The sequence below is a fragment of the Macrobrachium nipponense genome, chromosome 10 (genome assembly GCF_015104395.2).
Source record: "Macrobrachium nipponense isolate FS-2020 chromosome 10, ASM1510439v2, whole genome shotgun sequence".
In the NCBI taxonomy this organism is placed as follows: Eukaryota; Metazoa; Arthropoda; class Malacostraca; order Decapoda; family Palaemonidae; genus Macrobrachium; species Macrobrachium nipponense.
In genome coordinates, this window is record NC_087204.1 from 100,718,959 (window position 1) to 100,742,454 (window position 23,496).

The window sequence follows — 23,496 nt, forward strand, 5'->3', positions numbered from 1 at the left end:
CAGTGGAGTTTTTCCAATAGATCCAGGGGACAGTTTTTTACATCTATCCGGGGACAGTTTTCCCAATCGATCCAGGGGGCAGTTTTTTCCAATCAATCCAGGGACCGTTTTCCAATCATACAAGGGGACGTTTTCCAATCAGTCCTGGGGCAGTCCCCAAGTCAGATCAGGGGACGTTTTTCCATCAGATCCAGGGGACATTTTCCCAGTCAGATCCAGGGACAGTTTTCCTCCAATCCCTGGGGCAGTCTCCCCAGTCCCATTCTACCAGGGGAGAGTTTTTCCAATCGATCCACCAGCTTCCCAGTCATTTCGGGGAGGGAGAGTTCCAATTCATCCAGGGGACGTTTCCCCAGTCATTTTATCAGGGGAGAGGTTTTCCAATCGATCCTGGGACGGGTTTTTCCAATCAGATCCCTTGGGGACAGTCTCCCAAGTCCAGATCCAGGGACATTTTTCCCCATCAGATCCGGGGACAGTTTTTACAATCTATCCAGGGGACAGTTTTTCCAATCAGATCCAGGGAGTCCAATCAGATCCGGGGCGTGGCCAACAGATCAGGGGGACAGTTTTCCAATCAGATCCTGGGACGGTTCTCCCATCAATCCAGGGGACAGTTTTTTTTTTTCCAATCAATCCAGGGACAGTTTCCCAGTCGTCCAGGGACAGTTTTTCCAATCATCCTGGGGACAGTCTCCCATTAGATCCAGGGGAGATTTTCCAATCAAGATCCCGGGGACCAGCTTCCCCAGTCAGTTCCAGGGGGAGTTTTTCCAATCAGATCCCGGGGACCGTTTCCAGTCAGATCCAGGGGAGAGTTTTTCCAATCAGATCTGGGGACAGTTTTTCCCAGTCCCATCCAGGGGACAGTTTTTCCCAGTCAGATCCGGGGACAGTTCCCCAGTCAGATCTAGGGGAGTTTTCCATCAGATCAGGGGACGTCTCCCAGTCAGATCCAGTGGAGAGTTTTCCAACAGATCCAGGGGACCAGTCCTCCCAGTCGATCCAGGGGAACAGTTTTCCATCTGATCCAGGGGAGTTTCCCAGTCAGATCCAGGGGAACAGTTTTCCAATCAGATTCCCTGGGGACGTTTTCCCATCAGATCCAGGGGACAGTTTTTCCATCAGACCAGGGGACCGTCTTCCCAGCAGACCAGGGGAGAGTTTTTTCCCCCCCCCCCCCCAAATCGATCCAAGGGGACAGATTTCCAATCAGATCCAGGGGACGTTTTGTTTCAATCAGATCCGGGGACCGTTTCCTTTTCAGTCAGATCCCCCCCAGGGGACGTTTTCCCGTCAGATTCCAGGGATTTTCCAATCAGATCCAGATCTTACCCAGTCAGATCCAGGGGAGTTTTTCCAATCAGATCCAGGGGAACAGTTTTCCATCCGTCCAAGGAGTCTCCCTCAATCCAGGGACAGTTTTCCAATCAGATCCTGGACAGTTTCCAGTCAGATCCAGGGGACGTTTTCCAATCAGATCCTGGGGACAGTCCTCCCAGTCCAGATCCAGAGTTTTCCAATCAGATCCAAGGGGCAAAGCTTCCCCGTCCATTTCCAGGGGAGAGTTTTCCAATCAAACATGGGGACAGTTTTCCCAGTCCGATCCAGGGGAGAGAGTTTTCCCGAATATTCCAGGGGAACAAGTTTTCCCAGTCAGATCCATGGACAGTTTTCCCAGTCCAGATCCAGGGGACGTTCCCCAGTCATCTAGGGGAGAGTTTTCCAATCAGATCCAGGGGACAGTCTCCAGGTCAGATCCAGTGGCGAGTTTTTCAATCCAGGATCAAGGGGACAGTCTCCCAGTCAGATCCAGGGGACAGTTTTCCATATGAAACAGGGAAAAACACCAAAAAAACCCAAAAAGGGTTTCCAGTCAGATCCAGGGGACAGGTTCCAATCGGATATGGGGACAGTTTCCCAGTCAGAGCCAGGGGACAGTTTTCCAATCAGATCCAGGGGACAGTCTCCCAGTCAGATTCAGGGAGAGTTTTCCAATAAGATCCAGGGGACAGATTTCCAATTCAGATACAGGGGACAGTTTTCAAATCAGATCCAGGGGACCGTTTCCCAGTCAGAGCCAGGGAGACAGTTCCAGTCAGATCCAGGGGAGTTTTCCAATCAGATCCAGGATACGTATCCAGTTCAGATCCAGGGGAGAGTTTTCAATCAGATCCAGGGCAGTTTTCCAATCAATCCAGGGGACAGTCTCCCAGTCAAATCCAAGGGAGAGGTTTTCCATCAGATCTAGGGGACAGTTCTCCAATCAGATCCAGGTGGACAGTTCTCCAATCAGATCCAGGGGAACAAAGTCTCACAGTCAGACCAGGGGAGGCATTTCCAATCAGATCCAGGGGGACAGTTTTCAATCAGATCAGGGACAGTCTCCCAGTCAATCCAGGGCGAAGTTTTCAACCAGAGCAGGGGACAGTCTCCCAGTCAGATCCAGGGGACATTTTTCCAATCGATCCAGGGGACAGTCTCCCAGTCAGATCCGGGGGACAGTTTTCAATCGATCCAGTGGGAAGTTTTCCAATCAGATCCAGGGACAGTTTGCAATCATAACAGGGGACAGTCTCCCAGTCAGATCCAGGGGACAGTTTTCCAATCAGATCCAGGCAGTTTCCCAGTCAGATCCAGGGGCAGTCTCTCAGTCAGATCAGGGGACAGTTTTCCAATCGCTCTGGGGCACAGTTCCCAGTCATCTCAAGGGGACAGTTTTCCAAATCAGATCTGGGGACAGTCTCCAGTCAGATCCATGGGGAGAGTTTTCCAATCAGATCCAGGGACAGTCTCCTAGAAAGATCCAGGGGAGAGTTTTCCAATCAGAGTCCTGGGGACAGTTTCCCAGTAGATCAGGGGAGAGTTTCCAGCAGGATCCAGGGGGACAGTTTTCAATCAGATCCTGAGGCCAGTTTCCCAGTCGGATCCAGGTGAGAGGTTCCCAGGCAGATCCAGGGGAGAGTTTCCCAGTCAGATCCTGGGGACAGTTTTCCAGTAGATTCCAGGGGACAGTTTCCCAGTCAAACCTGGGGGACAGGTCTCCCAGTCAGATCCAGGGGACAGTTTCTCATTCAGATCAGAGGACAGTTTCCAGTCAGATCCAGCGACAGTTTCCAGTAAGATCCAGGGGAGAGTTCCCAGGCAGATCCAGGGGGACAGTTTTCCAATCAGACCGGGGACAGTCTCACAGTCAGATCCCGGAAGAGTTTTCCAATCAGATCCTGGGGACATTTCCCCGCAGATCCAGGGTACAGTTTTCCACTCAGATACGAGGGACATTTTTCCAGGTCAGATCCAGGGGCAGTTTCCCAGTCAGCTCCAGGGGACAGTTTTCTAGTCAAATCCAGGGGACAGTCTCCCAGTAATATCCAGGGAGAAGGTTTTCCAATCAGATCCTGGTATATTCCTCCAGTCAGATACAGGGACAATTTTCCAATCAGATCCAAGGGACACTTTCCCAGTCAGATCCAGGGGACAGTTTCAATCAGATTCGGACAGTTTCCCAGTCAGATCTAGGGGACAGTTTTCCAATCAGGATCAAGGGACAGTTTCCCAGTTATATCCAGGGGGAGTTTCCAATCAGATCCTGGGACAGTTCCCAGTCAGATCCAGGGGACAATTTTCCAATCAGATCCAAGGGACAGGTCCCAGTTCAGATTCCAGGGGAGAGTTTTCCAATCAGATCCAGGGGCAGTTTTCCCAGTCGATCCCAGGGGACAGGTTTCCAATCAGATCCAGGAGGACAGTTTCCAGTCAGATCCAGGGGACAGTTTTCCAATCAGATCAGAGGACAGTCTCCCAGTCAGATCCAGGGGGACAGATTTCCAATCAGATCCATTGAACAGTTTCCCAGTCAGATCCAGGGGAGAGTTTTCTAAACCAGATCGAGGGGACAGTCTCCCAGTCAGATCCTGGGGACAGTTTTCCAATCAGATCCAGGGGACAGTCTCCCAGTCAGATCAGGGGGACAGTTTTCCAATCAGATTCCTGGGGACAGTTCCCAGTCAGATCCAGGGGACATTTTTCCAACCAAATCGAGGGGATAGTTCCCAGTCAGATCCAGGGGACAGTTGTCAGTCCAGATCCAGGGGGACAGTTTCCCAGTCAGATCCAGGGGACAGTTTTACAATCAGATCATGGGGAGAGTCTCCTAGTCAGATCCAGGGGAGAGTTTTCTAATCAGATCCAGGGGACAGTCTCCCAGTCAGATCCAGGGGACAGTTTTCCAATCAAGATCCAGGGGACAGTCTCCCAGTCAGACCAGGGGACAGTTTTCCAATCAGATTCAGGGAAACCAGTTTCCCAGTCAGATCCAGGGGACAGTTTTCAATCAGATCCTGGGGACAGTTTCCCAGTCCGATCCAGGGGACAGTTTTCAATCAGATCCAGGGGGACAGTCTCCCAGTCAGATCCAGGGGAGAGGTTTCAATCAGATACAGGGGACAGTTTTCCAATCAGACCAGGGGACAGTTTTCCAATCAGATCCAGGGGACCGTTTCCCAGTCAGATCCAGGGGACAGTTTCCCAGTCAGATCCAGGGGAGAGTTTTCCAATCAGATCCAGGATACAGTATCCCAGTCAGATCCAGGGGAGAGTTTTCCAATCAGATCCAGGGCACTTTCCAATCAGATTCCTGGGGGACAGTCTCCCAGGTCAGATCCAGGGTGAGAGTTTTCCAATCAGATCTAGGGACAGTTTTCCAATCAGATCCAGGGAAAGTCTCCCAGTCAGATCCAGGAGGACAGTTTCCAATCAGTCCAGGGGACAGTTTTCAAATCAGATCCAGGGACAGTCTCCCAGTCAGATCCAAGGACAGTTGTACAATCAGATCCAGGGGACAGTCTCCCAGTCAGATCAGGGGACAATTTTCCAATTCAGATCCCAGGGGACAGTTTCCAATCAGTCAGGGGACAGGTCTCCCAGTCAGATCCTGGGGACAGTTTTCCAATCAGGGGATCAGGGGGAAGTTTCCAATCAGATCAGGGGACAGTCTCCCCGTCCAGATCCAGGGGACAGTTGTTTTCCCAATCAGATCCAGGGGGCCGGGTTTTCCAGTCCAGATTTTCCAGGGGACCAAGTCTCCCAGAGATCCAAAGGGGGGGGACAGTTTGCCAATTTTCCAGAATCCTGGGACAGTCTCCCAGTCCAGATCCAGGGGGACAGGGGGTTTTTCCAATCAGATTTTCCAGGAATACAAGTTTTCCAATCCAGATCCAGGGGACAGGTTTCCAATCAGATTCCGGGGACAGTTTCCAATTTTTTTCGGAAATCCAGGGGACAGTCTCCAGTCCAGATCCAGGGGAGGAGTCTCCCAGTTTTCAGAAATCCAGGGGAACAGTTTTCCAATCCAGGGGATCCGGGGGAGATTTTCCAATCAGATCCAGGGGACCAAGTTTCCAAGTAAGAATCCTGGTGACAGTCTCCCAGGGTCATATCCAGGGAGAGTTTTCCAATCAAGATCCAAGGGGACAGGTTTCATTTTTCCAGAATCCAGGGGACAGCTCCCAGTCAGGGGATCCAGGGGAGAGTTTTCCAATCAAGATCCAGGGGAAAGGGGTTTTCCAATCAGTCCTGGGGAACGTTTTCCAATTTTTTCCGAATCAGGGGAGAGTTTTGCCAATCAGTCCTGGGGACAGGGTCTACAGTCGATCCCAGTGGACAGTTTTCCAATCAGTCCAGGGGGACAGTTTCCAATTTTCCAGAATCCAGGGGGACAGTTTTCCCAATCCAGATCCTGGGGGACAATGTTTTCCCAATAGATCCTGGGGACAGTCTCCAGTCCAGAAAATCCCGGGGACAGTTTCCAATTTTCCAGAATCCAGGGGACAGTTTTACAATCCATATTCCAGGGGACAGTTTCAATCAGATCCAGGGGACCAGTTTCCAATCAGATCCAGGGGACAGTTTTCCAATCAGATTTTCAAGGGGACCAAGTTTTCCAAGATCCATGGGGACAGTTCCCAGTCAGATTCCAGGGGACAGTTTTCAATCAGATTTCCAGGGGACCCAAGTTTCCCCGTCAGACCAGGGGACAGTTTCCAAATCCAGATCCTTGGGGGACAGTCTTTCCCAGTTCCAGACAGGGATAGTTTTCCAATAGATCCAGGGGACAGCTTCCAGTTTTCAAGTTCCAGGGGAGAGTTTTACAATCCCAGGGGGATCCAGGGGACAGTTTCCCAAGTCAGAATCCAGGGAGAGGGGTTTTCCAATCAGGATCCTGGGAGGACCCCAGTTTTCCATCAGATTTCCTGGGGACCAGGGTCTCCCAGTTCAGGATTTTCCAAGGGACAAGTTTTCCAATCCAGGGGATCCAGGGGGACGTTTTACAATCATATCCAGGGGACAGTTTTCCAATCAGAATCCCAGGGGACAGTTTCCAATACAGATACCAGGGGACAGTTTTCCAATCAGATCAAGGTAAGGGGACAGGTTTTCCAATCAGATCCTGGGGACAGGTCCTCCCAGTCAGATCCAGGCGGGGACAAGTTTTTTTTTCCAATTCCCACTCAAGATCCAGGGGAAGCAGTTTCCCAGTCCAGATCCAGGGGGACAGTTTTCCAATCAGATCAGGGGACAGTCTCCCAGTCAGATCCAGGGAGGGGAGAGTTTTCCAATCCAGATCCCGGGGACAGCTTCCCAGTCAGGTTCCAGGGGAGAGTTTCCAATCAGATCCAGGGGACAGTTTCCCAGTCAGATCCAGGGGAGAGTTTTCCAATCAGATCCTGGGGACAGTTTCCCAGTCAGATCCAGGGGACAGTTTCCCAGTCAGATCCAGGGACAGTTCCCCAGGGACAGATCTTTAGGGGGAGAGTTTTTCCAATCAGATCCAGGGGACAGTCTTCCCAAGTCAGATCCAGTGGAGGAGTTTTCCAATCAGGGGATATCCAGGGGACAGGTTTTTCCATCCCAGTCCAGTTCAGGGGGGACAGTTTTCCAATCCCAGATCCAGGGAACAGTTCCCAGAGATCAAGGGGACAGTTTTCCCAATCAGATACTGGGGACAGTTCCCAGGGGTCCAGATCCAGGGGACCGTTTTCCCAATCAGATCCAGGGGACAGTCTTTTCCCAAGCCAGATCCAGGGGGAACAGTTTTCCAATTCCCCAGATCCAGGGGACAGGATTTCCAAGCCCAGATCCCGGGGGACAAGTTTTCCAATCGGATCCAGGGGAGAGTTTCCCAGTCAGATCCAGGGAACAGATTTCCAGGGGACAGTCCCAGTCCAGACCAGAGTTTTCCAATCAGATCCAGGATACAGTATCCCAGTCAGATCCAGGGGAGAGTTTTCAATCAGATCCCAGAGACAGTTTTCCAATCAGATCCAAGGACAGTCTCCCAGTCAGATCCAGACAGACAGTCCATCAGATCCAGACCGTAGTCAGTCCCAGTCCCATCAGATCCAGGGGACAGTTTTCCAATCAGATCCTGGGGACAGTCTCCCAGTCAGATCCAGGGGAGAGTTTTCCAATCAGATCCAGGGGACAGTTTCCCAGTCAGATCCAGGGGAGAGTTTTCCAATCAGATCCAGGGGACAGTTTCCCAGTCAGATCCAGGGGAGAGTTTTCCAATCAGATCCAGGGGACAGTTTCCCAGTCAGATCCAGGGGACAGTTTCCCAGTCAGATCCAGGGGACAGTTTCCCAGTCAGATCCAGGGGAGAGTTTTCCAATCAGATCCAGGGGACAGTCTCCCAGTCAGATCCAGTGGAGAGTTTTCCAATCAGATCCAGGGGACAGTCTCCCAGTCAGATCCAGGGGACAGTTTTCCAATCAGATCCAGGGGACAGTTTCCCAGTCAGATCCAGGGGACAGTTTTCCAATCAGATCCTGGGGACAGTTTCCCAGTCAGATCCAGGGGACAGTTTTCCAATCAGATCCAGGGGACAGTTTCCCAGTCAGATCCAGGGAGAGTTTTCCAATCAGATCCAGGGGACAGATTTCCAATCAGATCCAGGGACAGTTTTCCAATCAGATCCAGGGGACCGTTTCCCAGTCAGATCCAGGGGACAGTTTCCCAGTCAGATCCAGGGGAGTTTTCCAATCAGATCCAGGATACAGTATCCCAGTCAGATCCAGGGGAGAGTTTTCCAATCAGATCCAGGGGACAGTTTTCCAATCAGATCCAAGGACAGTCTCCCAGTCAGATCCAAGGGAGAGTTTTCCAATCAGATCTAGGGGACAGTTCTCCAATCAGATCCAGGGGACAGTTCTCCAATCAGATCCAGGGGACAGTCTCCCAGTCAGATCCAGGGGAGAGTTTTCCAATCAGATCCAGGGGACAGTTTTCCAATCAGATCCAGGGGACAGTCTCCCAGTCAGATCCAGGGGACAGTTTTCCAATCAGATCCAGGGGACAGTCTCCCAGTCAGATCCAGGGGACAGTTTTCCAATCAGATCCAGGGGACAGTCTCCCAGTCAGATCCTGGGGACAGTTTTCCAATCAGATCCAGGGGACAGTTTTCCAATCAGATCCAGGGGACAGTTTTCCAATCAGATCCAGGGGACAGTCTCCCAGTCAGATCCAGGGGACAGTTTTCCAATCAGATCCAGGGGACAGTTTCCCAGTCAGATCCAGGGGACAGTCTCCCAGTCAGATCAAGGGGACAGTTTTCCAATCAGATCCTGGGACAGTCTCCCAGTCAGATCCAGGGGACAGTTTTCCAATCAGATCCAGGATACAGTTTTCCAATCAGATCCAGGGGACAGTTTTCCAATCAGATCCAGGGGACAGTTTTCCAATCGATCCAGGGGACAGTCTCCCAGTCAGATCCAGGGGAGAGTCTCCCAGTCAGATCCAGGGGACAGTTTTCCAATCAGATCCAGGGGAGAGTTTTCCAATCAGATCCAGGGGACAGTTTCCCAGTCAGATCCTGGGGACAGTCTCCCAGTCAGATCCAGGGGACAGTTTTCCAATCAGATCCAGGGGACAGTTTTCCAATCAGATCCAGGGGACAGTCTCCCAGTCAGATCCAGGGGACAGTTTTCCAATCAGATCCAGGGGACAGTTTTCCAATCAGATCCAGGGGACAGTTTTCCAATCAGATCCTGGGGACAGTTTTCCAATCAGATCCAGGGGAGAGTTTTCCAATCAGATCCTGGGGACAGTCTCCCAGTCAGATCCAGGGGACAGTTTTCCAATCAGATCCAGGGGACAGTTTTCCAATCAGATCCAGGGGACAGTTTTCCAATCAGATCCTGGGGACAGTTTTCCAATCAGATCCTGGGGACAGTCTCCCAGTCAGATCCAGGGGACAGTTTTCCAATCAGATCCAGGGGACAGTTTGTTTTCCAAATCAGATCCAGGGACAGTTTTCCAATCAGATTCCAGGGGGACAGTTTTTTCCAATCAGAAATCCATTTTCTCGCCCCGCCCACCTTTTTAGATGCTCTTCGGAGGGAAACTACCCTCTTCATTACAATTTAACGTCACACTGATGAGGAACACCGTTCAAGTGTTCGAAAGTCTTTGTTTTTTATTTTTACATACAAATATATTTTTATATATAATTGTGGATATTTTTTAAACAATTTGTTTTCACGGAATTGTGAATTTCTTAACAAAGATGATATGTATTATTACCCTAATACAATTCTACTTCCATTTCAATAATTAACTTATACGTTTTTATGTTTATTAACTTGTTAATTCATTTTTCCCTTTTTTAATAAGTCAAATGTTTCTGTAGATCCCTCTACCTCCTCTTACTCCTTTCAAAAGAACACCATAATATTCCTGTCAGTTGACCTCACGCGGTGCACTGTAGGCATTACTTAAGGTTCTTTGCAGCGTGCCTTCCTTAGGCCAATTTAGCTGCAACCCCTTTCGTTCCTTTTACTGTACCTCCTTTCATATACTCTTTCTTCCATCTTACATTCCACCCTCTCCTAACACTTGATTCCTAGTGCAACTGCTTTGAGGTTTTCCTCCTGTTACACCTTTCAAACCTTCAACGTTAATTGCCATTTCAGCGTTGAATGACCTCATAGGTCCCAGTATTCAACTCAACTCATAATGTTCTTTGGAAGCTTGAAATTTCAAGTTGATGGCCCCTTTGGTTGGCTTGTTCCATATGAATAAGGGGTCACCTTAATAATAGTATAAATATTATAATGAGAAAGCTCTAAGTGTCTCGATATTACGTCACTGTGATAGTGGAATTCACAATAAAAGAACAGCCACTAAGAACAGTAATACTGGTCTGCCGTTTGTCAGTTTTTCATAAGTTGTATTTTAACGCAGATCTCTCACCTTCACAATTGATCCCTGATCCTCTTTATCTGCCTAGAGAGAGCGACCAGATTTGTTGAAAGGCGAGAAGCACCAGTGAGCAGTAAATATGCCTCGAAGTCGAGCTTCTCAGGTGTGCAATTAGTACTTCCTCAAAAGACTGCAAAGTATATAAATAAATAATGTTGACCGGTTATCTTCGTCCTGCATGAGCCAAAGCTTAAAAATGTATCGAGATGACATCACTAAAAATATTGGAATTCGTAAGGAAAGGAGAGCAACTAAGACCAACCATATTGATCCATTTTAGAAAGAAGAAGAAGAAGAAGAAGTAAGTAAATAAATAGCCTTGACGTGTTGTCATCCAGGTTCCCTGGAGCGATTGCCACATCTGGAATCCCTTATAGAGAATTCCTCCCGCCTCTTCTCCATCAAAGGAGACGTTCGGACTCGTTTTCTCCTCCGCCGGAGAGTCATCTCACTCAGAATGCACATTCAGAAAAGGGGAAATGACGGTGGACTCTAGAAGGAACAGAATCTGGAAGGAGCAGACTCTGGAATGAGGGACGTCTCTCCAGGATCTGACTGGAAAACTCTCCCCTGGATCTCTCTGGAAGACTGTCCCCAGGATCTGATTGGAAAATTCCCCTGGATCTGACTGGGAGACTGTCCCCTGGATCTGATTGGAAAACTCTCCCCTGGATCTGACTGGGAGACTGTCCCCTGGATCTGATTGGAAAACTCTCCACTGGATCTGACTGGGAGACTGTCCCCTGGATCTGATTGGAAAACTCTCCCCTAGATCTGACTGGGAAACTGTCCCCTGGATCTGACTGGGAAACTGTCCCCTGGATCTGATTGGAAAACTGTCCCCTGGATCTGACTGGGAAACTGTCCCCAGGATCTGATTGGAAAACTCTCCCCTGGATCTGACTGGGAAACTGTCCCCAGGATCTGATTGGAAAACTGTCCCCTGGATCTGATTGGAAAACTGTCCCCTGGATCTGATTGGAAAACTGTCCCCTGGATCTGATTGGAAAACTGTCCCCTGGATCTGATTGGAAAACTGTCCCCTGGATCTGATTGAAAACTGTCCCCTGGGATCTGACGGGAGACTGTCCCAGGATCTGATTGGAAAACTGTCCCCAGGATCTGATTGGAAAACTGTCCCCTGGATCTGATTAGAAAACTGTCCCCTGGATCTGATTGGAAAACTGTCCCCTGGATCTGACTGGGAGACTGTTCCAGGTATCTGATTGGAAACTCTACCCTAGATCTGATTGGAAAACTGTCCCCAGGAATCTGATTGGAAAATTGGTCCCCCTGATCTGATTGGAAAACTCTCTGGATCTGACTGGGAGACTGTCCCCTGGATCTGATTGAAAATTGTCCCCTGGATCTGATTGGAAAACTCTCCCCTGGATCTGACTGGGAGACTCTGTCCCCTGATTGGACCCCTGGTCTGACTGGGACTGGAGACTCCCCTCAGGATCTGATTGATTTTGGAAAACTCTCCCCTGGATCTGATTGGAAAACTGTCCCCTGGATCTGACTGGGAGACTCTCCCCTGGATCTGACTGGGAGACTGTCCCCTGGATCGATTGGAAAACTGTCCCCTGGATCTGATTGGAAAACTGTCCCCTGGATCTGATTGGAAAACTGTATCCTGGATCTGATTGGAAAACTGTCCCCTGGATCTGACTGGGAGACTGTCCCCAGGATCTGATTGGAAAACTGTCCCCTTGATCTGACTGGGAGACTGTCCCCTGGATCTGACTGGGAAACTGCCTGGATCTGATTGGAAAACTGTCCCCTGGATCTGACTGGGAGACTGTCCCCTGGATCTGATTGGAAAACTGTCCCCTGGATCTGATTGGAAAACTGTCCCCTGGATCTGATTGGAAAACTGTCCCCTGGATCTGACTGGGAGACTGTCCTGGATCTGATTGGAAAAACTGTCCCCTGGATCTGACTGGACTGGGAGAACTGTACCTGGATCTGATTTGGAAAACTGTCCCCTGGAATCTGACTGGGAGACTGTCCCCTGGATCTGATTGGAAAACTGTCCCTGGATCTGATTGGAAAACTCTCCCCTGGATCTGACTGGGTAGACTGTCCCCCTGGATCTGATTGGAGAACCTGTCCCCTGGATCTGATTGGTGAACTGTCCCCTAGATCTGATTGGAAAACTCTCCTTGATCTGACTGGGAGACTGTCCTTGGATCTGATTGGAAAATGTCCCCTGGATCTGATTTGGAAAACTCCCCTTTCCCCTGGATCCCCTGGACTGGATTAAACTGTAATCTTGGAATGACTCTCCCCGATCTGACGGGGATACGGTATCCTGATTGGAAAAACTCTCCCCTGATCTGACTGGGATACTGTATTCCAAAATGGATTCTGATGAAAACTCCCCCTGGATCTGACTGGGAAACGGTCCCCTGGATCTGATTGGAAAACTGTCCCCTGGATCTGATTGGAAATCTGTCCCCTGGATCTGATTGGAAAACTCTCCCCTGGATCTGACTGGGAGACTGTCCCTGGATCTGATTGGAAACTGTCCCCTGGATCTGACTGGGAAACTGTCCCCCAGATCTGATTGGAAAACTGTCCCCTGCATCTGACTGGGAAACTGTTCCCTGGATCTGATTGGAAAGCTGTCCCCTGGATCTGACTGGGAGACTGTCCCCTGGATCTGATTGGAAAACTCTCCCCTGGATCTGACTGGGAGACTGTCCCCTGGATCTGATTGGAAAACTCTCCCCTAGATCTGACTGGGTACTGTCCCCCTGGCATCCTGACCTGGGAAACTGTCCCCTTGGATCTTGACTGTGGGAAACTATCCCCTGGATCTGATTTGGCAAAACTCTCCCCCTGGATCTGAACTGGGAAACTGTCCCCATTGATCTTTAATTTGGTAAAACTCTCCTCCCCTGGAAGCTGGACTGGGAAAGCTGTCCCCGTGGATCTGATTGGAAAACTCCTCCCCTAGGATCTGACTGGGAGACTGTCCCCAGGAAATCTGATTGGAAACTGTTTCCCCTGGATCTTGACTGGGAAAACTGTTCCGCCCCTGGATCTGATTGGAAAACTGTCCCCCTGGATCTGACTGGGAGATTGTCCCCATGGATCTTTGTTGGAAAACTGGTCCCCTGGAATCTGATTGGAAAACTGTCCCCTGGATCTGATTGGAAACTGTCCCTCAAAAAAAAAACTGGATCTGATTGGAAAACCTGTCCCCTGGATCTGATTGGAAAACTGTCCCCTGGACTATGATTTGGAAAACTGTCCCCTGGATCTGATTGGAAACTGTCCCCTGGATCTGACTGGGTAGACTGTCCCCCAGGATCCTGATTGGAAAACTGTCCCCAGGATCTGAATTGGAACAAACTGTTTTCCCCATGGATCTATTAACATTGGAAAACTGTCGCCCCTGGAATCTGATTGGCAAAACTGTACCCCTGGATCTGAACTGGGAGGGGACTGTCCCCATGGATCTGATTTGGAAAACACCTCCCCTTGGATCTGATTGGCAAAACTGTCCCCATGGATCCTGATTGGACAAAACTGTCCCCTGGATCTGATTGGAAAACCTCTCCCCTGGAATCTGAATGGGGAGACTGTCCCCTGGATCTGATTTGGGAAAACTGTCCGCCCCTGGATCTGATTGGAAAACTACTCCCCCTTGGATAATGACTGGGTAGACTGTCCCCCCAGGATCTGACTTGGAAACTGTCCCCTGGATCTGATTGGAAAACGCTCCCCTGGATCTGATTGGGAAAACTTGTCCGCCCCCTGGATCTTGACTGGGAGACTCCTCCCTGGTATCTGACTGGGAAGACTGGTCCCCTGGATCGATTGGAAAACTGTTCCCCCTTGGATTCTGATTGAAAACTGTCCCCTTGGATCTGATTGGACAAAACTGTATCCTGAGATCTGATTGGAAAACTGTCCCAGGATCCTGACTGTGGGAGACTGTCCCCAGGATCTGATTGGCAAAACTGTCCCCTTGAATCTGACTGGGAGAACTGTCCCCATGGGCGGGATCTGGCTGGGAACTGTACCCCTGGATCTGATTGGAAAACTGTCCCCCTGGATCTGACTGGGAGACTGTCCCCCTGGATATGAAATTGGAAAAACTGTCCCCTGGATCTGATTGGAAAACTGTCCCAAGGATCTGACTGGGAGACTGTCCCCTGGATCTGATTGGAAAACTGTGGGTTGTGTCCCCTGGATCTTGAGTTGGAAAAATTGTCCCCTGGATCTGACCTAGGGGAGACCTGTTCCCCCTGGATCTGATTGTAAAACTGTCCCTTGGATCTGACTGGGAGACTGTCCCCCCTGGATCTGATTGGAAAACTGTCCCTAGATCTGATTGGAAAACTATCCCCTGGATCTGACTGGGAGACTGTCCCCCTGGATCTGATTGGAAAAGTGTCCCTGGATCTGATTGGAAAACTCTCCCCTGGATCTCACTGGATACTGTTAATCCTGATCTGATTGGAAAACTCCCCCTCCCGCCTGGATCTGACTGGGAAACTTGTCCCCTGGATCTGACTGGGAAAACCGGTCCCCTCGTCTGACTGGAAAACTGGTCCCCTGGATCTGATTTGACTGTCCCCTGATCTGTTGGAAAACTCTCCCCTGGGATCTACTGGGAGACTGTCCCTGATCTGATTTGGAAACTTGTCCCCTGGATCGGACTGGGAAACTGTCTCCAGGATCTGATTGGAAAACTGTCCCCTGGATCTGACTGGGAAACTGTTCCCTGGATCTGATTGGAAAACTGTCCCCTGGATCTGACTGGGAGACTGTCCCCTGGATCTGATTGGAAAACTGTCCCCTGGATCTGACTGGGAGACTGTCCCCTGGATCTGATAAGAAAACTCTCCCCTGGATCTGACTAGGAGACTCTCCCCATGATCTGATTGTAAAACTGTCCCCTGGATCTGACTGGGAAACTGTCCCCTGGATCTGACTGGAAAACTGTCCCCTGGATCTGACTGGGAGACTGTCCCCTCGATTTGGTTGGAAAACTGTCCCCTGGATCTGACTGGGAAACTGTCCCCAGGATCTGATTGGAAAACTGTCCCCCTGATCTGACTGGGAGACTGTCCCCTGGATCTGATTGGAAAACTGTCCCTGGATCTGACTGGGAGACTGTCCCCTCGATCTGGTTGGAAAACTGTCCCCTGGATCTGACTGGGAAACTGTTCCCTGGATCTGATTGGAAAGCTGTCCCCTGGATCTGACTGGGAGACTGTCCCCTGGATCTGATTGGAAAACTGTCCCCTGGATCTGACTGGAAACTGTCCCCTGGATCTGATTGGAAACCTGTCCCCTGGATCTGACTGGGAAACTGGCCCCTGGATCTGATTGGAAAACTCTCCCCTGGATCTGACTGGGAAACTGTCCCTTGGATCTGATTGGAAAACTGTCCCCTGGATCTGACTGGGAAACTGTCCCCTGGATCTGATTGGAAAACTCTCCCCTGGATCTAACTGGGAAACTGTCCCTTGGATCTGATTGGAAAACTGTCCCCTGGATCTGACTGGGAAACTGTCCCCTGGATCTGATTGGAAAACTGTCCCCTGGATCTGACTGGGAAACTGTCCCTTGGATCTGATTGGAAAATTGTCCCCTGGATCTGACTGGAGGACTATACCCAGGATCTGATTGGAAAACTCTCCCCTGGATATGACTGGGAGACTGTCCCCTGGATTTGACTAGAAAACTGTCCCCTGGATCTGACTGGGAAACTGTCCCCTGGATCTGACTGGAAAACTGTCCCTCGGATCTGACTGGGAAACTGTCCCCAGGATCTGATTGGAAAACTCTTCCCTGGATCTGACTGGGAGACTGTCCCCGGATCTGATTGGAAAACTGTCCCCTGGATCTGACTGGGAAACTCTCCCCTGGATCTGACTGGGAAACTGTCCCCTGGATCTGACTGGGAAACTGTCCTCTGGATCTGACTGGGAAACTGTCCCCTGGATCTGACTGGGAGACTGTCCCCAGGATTTGACTGGGAAACTGTCCCCTGGATCTGACTGGAAAACTGTCCCCAGGATCTGACTGGGAAACTCTCCCCTGGATCTGACTGGGAAACTCTCCCCTGGATCTGACTGGGAAACTGGCCTCAGGATCTGATTGGAAAACTGTCCCCTGGATCTGACTGGAAACTGTCCCCTGGATCTGACTGGGAAACTGTCCCCAGGATCTGATTGGAAAACTCTCCCCTGGATCTTTCTAGGAGACTGTCCCCTGGATCTGATTGGAAAACTCTCCCCTGGATCTGACTGGGAGACTGTCCCCAGGATCTGATTGGAAAACTGTCCCCTTGAGATGACTGGGAAACTGGTCCCCATGATTCTGATTGGCAAACTGTCCCCTGGGATCTGACTGAGAAACTGGTCCCCCCCCTAGGATCTGATTGGAAAAACTCTCCCCCTGGATCGACCGGAAACTGTCGCCAGGATCTCATTGAAAACTGTCCCCCTGGATCTGATTGGAAAACTCTCCCCTGGATCTGATTGGAAACTGTCCCCTGGATCTGACTGGGGAGGGGACACTCCCCTGGATCTGACTGGGGAGACTGTCCCCTGGATCGATGGAAACTGTCCCCTGGATCTGATTGGAAACTGTCCCCTGGATCTATTGGAAAACTGTATCCTGGTCGATTGGAAAACTGTCCCCCATGGATCTGACTGGGAGACTGTCCCCCAAGGATCTGATTGGAAAACTGTCCCCTGATCTGACTGGGAGACTGTCCCCTGGATCTGACGGGGAACTGCCTGGATCTGATTGGAAAACGTTTCCCCTGGATCTGACTGGGAGACTGTCCCTGGATCTGATTGGAAAAACTGTCCCCTGGATCTGATTGGAAAAATGTCCCAGGGATCTGACTGGGAGACTGTCCCTGGATCTGATTGAAAACTGTCCCTGGATCTGATTGGAAAACTGTCCCCTGGATCTACTGGGAGACTGTCCCACTGGATCTGATTGGAAAACTGTCCCTGGATTCTGACTGGGAGACTGTCCCCTGGATCTGATTGGAAAACTGTCCCCTGGATTTTGATTGGAAAACTCTCCCCCTGGATCTGACTGGGAGACTGTCCCCTGGATCTGGATTGGAAAACTGTCCCCTAGATCTGATTGGAAAAACTCTCCTTGGATCTGACTGGGAGACTGTCCACCCCCTGATCTGACTGAGAAATTGGTCCCAGTATCTGATTGGAAAAAAAACTCTCCCCTGGATCTGATTGAAAACACCTCTGGATCTGATTGGAAAACTGTCCCCTGGATCTGACTGGGAGACACTCCCCTGGATCTGACTGGGAGACTGTCCCCTGGATCGATTGGAAAACTGTCCCCTGGATCTGATTGGAAAACTGTCCCCTGGATCTGATTGGAAAACTGTATCCTTGGATCTGATTGGAAAACTGTCCCCTGGATCTGACTGGGAGACTGTCCCCAGGATCTGATTGGAAAACTGTCCCCTTGATCTGACTGGGAGACTGTCCCCTGGATCTGACTGGGAAACTGCCTGGATCTGATTGGAAAACTGTCCCAGGATCTGACTGGGAGACTGTCCCCTGGATCTGATTGGAAAACTGTCCCCCTGATCTGATTGGGAAAACTGTCCCCTGGATCTGACTGGGAGACTGTCCCCTGGATCTGATTGGAAAACTGTCCCCCTGGATCTGACTGTGAGACTGTCCCCTGGATCTGATTGGAAAAACTGTCCACCCCCTGGATCTGATTGGAAACTCTCCCCTGGATCTGACTGGGAGACTGTCCCCTGGATCTGATGGCAAACTGTCCCCTAGATCTGTTGGAAAACTCTCCCCTTGGATCTGCTGGGAGACTGTCCCCTGGATCTGACTGAGAAATTGTCCCCAGTATCTGATTGGAAAACTCTCCCCTGGATCTGATTGGAAAACACCCCAGGATCTGATTGTAAAACTGTCCCTGGATCTGACTGGAAACAGTCCCCTGGATCTGAAATATGGAAAAACTGTCCCCATGGATCTGACTGGGATACTGTATCCTTGGATCTGATGGAAAACCCCCTCCCATGGAAAAAGGCTGACTGGAAACTGTCCCAAAATGGATCTTCTAAACTGGACTTGTCCCCTGGATCTGATTGGGAAAACTGTCCCACCGGTACTCTGAGTGGATCTTGGTTAAAACCCTGATCTGATGGAAAACCCCTATCTTGGGATCTGGACTGGGAGGAACTGTCCCCTGGATCTGACGGAAAACTTCCCTTGGATCTGACCCCTGGGAGGACTGCCCTTGGATTCCGAGGAAACTGGGGAAACTGTCCCAGGATCTGGATTGGAAAACTGTCCCATGGCTCTTGGACTGGGGAAAACTGTTTCCTGGATCTTGATTGGGAAAACCGTCCCATGGATCTGACTGGAAGGAAGGGAACGTCCCCTGGTATCTTGATTGGAAAAAAAACTCTTCCACCTGGATCTGGACTGGGAGAACTGTTACCCTGGATTTCGATTTCAGGAAAAACTCTTCCCCATAGATCTTCGACTGGGAGGGAAAACTGTCCCCTGGATTCTTGGACTGGGAAAACTGTCCCTATGGATCTGACTGGGAAGCTGTCCCTGGAATCTGATTGGAAAACTTTCCCCTGGATCTGACTGGGGAAACTGTCCCCTGGATCTGATTGGAAAAACTCTCCCCTGGAACTGACTGGGAAACTGTCCCCAGGATATGATGGAAAAACTGTCCCCCCTGGATCTGACTGGGGAGACTGTCCCCAGGATCTGATTGGAAAACTGTCCCCTTGATCTGACTGGGAAACTGTCCCCTGGATCTGATTGGAAAACTGTCCCCTGGATCTGACTGGGAGACTGTCCCCAGGATCTGATTGGAAAACTGTCCCCTGGATCTGATTGGAAAACTCTCCCCTGGATCTGATTGGAAAACTGTCCCCATGATCTGATTGGAAAACTGTCCATTGGATCTGATTGGAAAACTGTCCCCTGGATCTGATTGGAAAACTCTCCCCTGGATCTGACTGGGAGACTGTCCCCAGGATCTGATTGGAAAACTGTCCCCAGGATCTGATTGGAAAACTGTCCCCTGGATCTGATTGGAAAACTGTCCCCTGGATCTGATTGGAAAACTGTCTCCGGATCTGAACTGGGAGACTGTCCCCAGGATCTGATTGGAAAACTCTCCCTGGATCTAATGGAAAACTGTCCCCAGGATCTGATTGGAAAACTGTCCCCTGGATCTGATTGGAAAACTCTCCCCTGGATCTGACTGGGAGACTGTCCCCTGGATCTGATTGGAAAACTGTCCCCTGGATCTGATTGGAAAACTCTCCCCTGGATCTGACTGGGAGACTGTCCCCTGGATCTGACTGAGAAATTGTCCCCAGTATCTGATTGGAAAACTCTCCCCTGGATCTGATTGGAAAACACCCCTGGATCTGATTGGAAAACTGTCCCTTGATCTGACTGGGAGGACACTCCCCTGGATTGAATTGGGAGGACTGTCCCCTGGATCGATTGGGAAACTGTCCCCTGGATATGATTGGAAAAAACTTCCCTGGATCTGATTGGGAAAACAGTATCCTGGAATTGATTGGAAAACTTTGTTTCCCCCTGGATCTGGACTGGGAGACTGTCCCCAGGATCTGATTGGAAAAAACTGCCCAATTGATCTGACGGAGAGTGTTCCCCGGATCTGAACGGAAACTGTCTCCTGGATCTGATTGGAAAACTGTCCCTGGATCGACTGGGAAGGACTGTCCCCTGGAATCTGATTGGAAAAAATGTTTTCCCTGGATCTGATTGGAAAAAAAACTATCCCCAGGATTGACTGGGAGACTGTTCCCCTGGAAAATTCTGATCTGCCCCAATTGTCCCCACTGATGGGGGTGCTTGGGAAAAAGGCTCCCCCTGGATCGAAATGGGGAGGACCCCTGGTCTTGGAAAAATCTTGATTGGAAAAACTCTCCCCTGGATCTGACTGGGAGACGTCCCCTGGATCGGATGAAAAACTGTCCATTGGAAAAATCTGATGGAAAAACTAAAACCCCCTCCACTGATCCCCTGGAACTGGAGACCCCTGTTCCCCCGGAAAATCTGGGAATTGGAAAATTGTCTAAGATCTGATTGGAAAACCTCCTCTGGGATCTGACTGGGAGACTGTCCCCTGGATCTAATTGGAAAAGTGTCCCCTGGATCTGATTGGAAAACTCTCCCCTGGATCTGACTGGGATACTGTATCCTGGATCTGATTGGAAAACTCCCCTGGATCTGACTGGGAAACTGTCCCCTGGATCTGACTGGGAAACGGTCCCCTGGATCTGATTGGAAAACTGTCCCCTGGATCTGATTGGAAAACTGTCCCCTGGATCTGATTGGAAAACTCTCCCCTGGATTTGACTGGGAAACGTCCCCTGGATCTGATTGGAAAACTGTCCCCTGGATCGGACTGGGAAACTGTCCCCAGGATCTGATTGGAAAACTGTCCCCTGGTTCTGACTGGGAACTGTTCCCTGGATCTGATTGGAAAACTGTCCCCCTGGATCTGACTGGTCAAACTGTCCCCTTGGATCTGATTGGAAAACTGTCCTCCCCCTGGATCTGACTGGGAAGACTGTCCCCTGATCTGATTAGAAAACTCTCCCCTGGATCTGACTAGGAGACTCTCCCCAGGATCTCATTGTAAATGTCCCCTGGATCTGGACTGGGAAACTGTCCCCTGGATCTGACTGGAAAAACTGTCCCCTGAATCTGACTGGAGACTGTCCCCTCGGGGTTTGGTTGGAAAACTACCTCGCCCCTGGATTCTGACTGCGAAACTGTCCCCAGGATCTGAAATTTGGATTGTCCCCCTGATCTGCTTGGGAGGCTGTCCCCTGGATCTGATTGGAAAACGGTATCCCCAGATCGACTGGGAGACTGTCCCCTGGATCTGATTGGAAAACGTTCCCCGGATCTGATTGGAAAAACTGTCCCCTGTATCTGACTGGGAGGGAACTGTCCCCTTGGAATTCTGATTGGAAAACTGTCCCTGGATGACCCCTGGAGGACTGTCCCCTTGGATCTGATTTGGAAAAACGTCCCCTGAAAATCTGATGGGAAAACTCTCCCCTGCGGAATCTGACTTGGGAGAAAACTGTCCCCTGGATCGATTGGAAAACCCTGTCCCCTAGATCTGATTGGAAAACTCTCCCCTGGATCTGACGAAGACTGTCCCCATGGGATAACTTGCGAAAATGTCCCCTTGGATCGATTGGAAAACTCTCCCCTGATCTGACCCCTGGATACTGGATCCTGGGAAATCTGATTGAAAACTCCCCTGGATCTGACTGGAAACGTCCCCCTGGATTGGAAAAACTTGGCAAACGGTCCCCCTGGATCGTGATGGAAAACGTTCCCCCTGGGAGATCTGATTGGAAAAACCCTGTCCCCTGGATCTTTGGGGGAATTGGGAAAAACTCTCCCCTGGATTGACTGGGAAACGTCCCTGGATCCCCTGATTGGAAAACTGTCCCTGACGGACTGCGGAAACGCCCCAGATGCTGATTGGGAAAACTGCCCCTGGTTCCCTGACTGGAAACTGTTCCCTGGCATCTATTGGAAAAACTGTCCCGATCTGGCCCCTGGGAAAACTTCCCCTTGATCCCTGATTGGAAAACTGTCCCCTGGATCTGACTTGGGAGAAAAACTGTCCCCTGATTCCCTGATGTAGGAAAACTCTCCCCTGGACTGACTAGGAGGACTTCCCCAGGATTCTGATTGTAAAATGTCCCCTTGGATCTGGACTTGAAAACTGTCCCCTGGATCTGACCCCCTGGAAAACTGTCCCTGACTGGGAACTGGGAGACGTCCCTTTTCCCGAGTTGGTTGGACAAAACTCTCCCCTGCGATCTGGAAACGCGAAATGTCCCCAGGATCCGATTGGAAAACTCCCCCTGGAGCTGCCTTGGGAGACGGTCCCCGTGGATCGGAATTGGGAAAACTGTCCCTTGGATTCTGACCCCTGGGAGGACTTCCCCTTGATTGGTTGGAAAAACTCTCCCCTGGATCTGACCCCTGGAAAACTTTCCCTGGATCTGATTGGAAAGCTGTCCCCTTGGATCTGACTTGGGAGGAACTGGTCCCTGGATCCCCTGATTGGAAAAGTCCCCGGAGCTGAACTGGGAAACCTGTCCCTTGGATCCCTTGATTGGAAAGCTTGTCCCTGGAGCCTTGACTGGTTGGAAAACCTGTCCCCTGGACCCTGATTGGAAAACCTCTCCCTTGGATCTGGAACTGGGAAACATACTTGGATCTGATTGGAAAACTGTCCCCGGAAATCCCTGACAAATGGAAAACTGTCCCTGGATCTGACTTGGAAAACTGTCCCTGGATCTGGGAAATGGAAAACTTCTCCCCTGATCTAACTGGAAACTGTCCCTTGGATCTGATTGGAAAAACTGTCCCCTGGATCTGACTGTGGAAACTGTCCCCGGCGGAGGGTCTTTCTTGGAGACTGTCCCCTGGATCTGATTGGAAACTCTCCCCTGGATCTGACTGGGAGAAATGTCCCAGGATCTGATTGGAAACTGGTCCCCTGGATCTGACTCCCAGAGGGAAAACTGTCCCCAGGATAAATGATTTGAAAACTGTCCCCTGGATCTGATCTGAGAAAACTTTCCCAGGATCTGATTGGAAACTCTCCCCCCTGGATCTGACGGGAAACTGTCCCCTGGACTTGATTGGAAAATCTCCCAGGATCTGCTGGGAAACTTGGTAAAACCTTGATCCCTGATTGGAAAACCGTCCGGGATCTGACTGGGAAACGTCCCGGATCTGATTGGAAAGCTTGTCCCCTGGATCTGACTGGGAGACTGTCCCCTGAATCTGGATTGTAAAACTGATCCCGTCCCCAGGATCTGACTGGGAAACTGTCCCCCTGGATCTTGATTGGAAAACTCTCCCCTGGATCTTGAACTGGAAACTGTTTCCCCTGGAATCTGATTGGAAAGCTGTCCCCCTTGGAATCTGACTGGGGAAAACTGTCCTCCTTCATATGATTGGAAAACTGTCCCCTGATCTGGACTGGGAAGCTGTCCCTTGGATTATGATTGGAAAAAACTCCTCCCTGGATTCTGACTGGGAAAACTGTCCCTTGGATCTGCTTGGAAATTACGGAAAACCTCCCATGGAATCTGGACTGGGAAAACTGTCCCTTGGGATATGATTGGAAAACTGTCCCCTGGAGCTTGACAGGGGTAACCGTCTCCTAGGA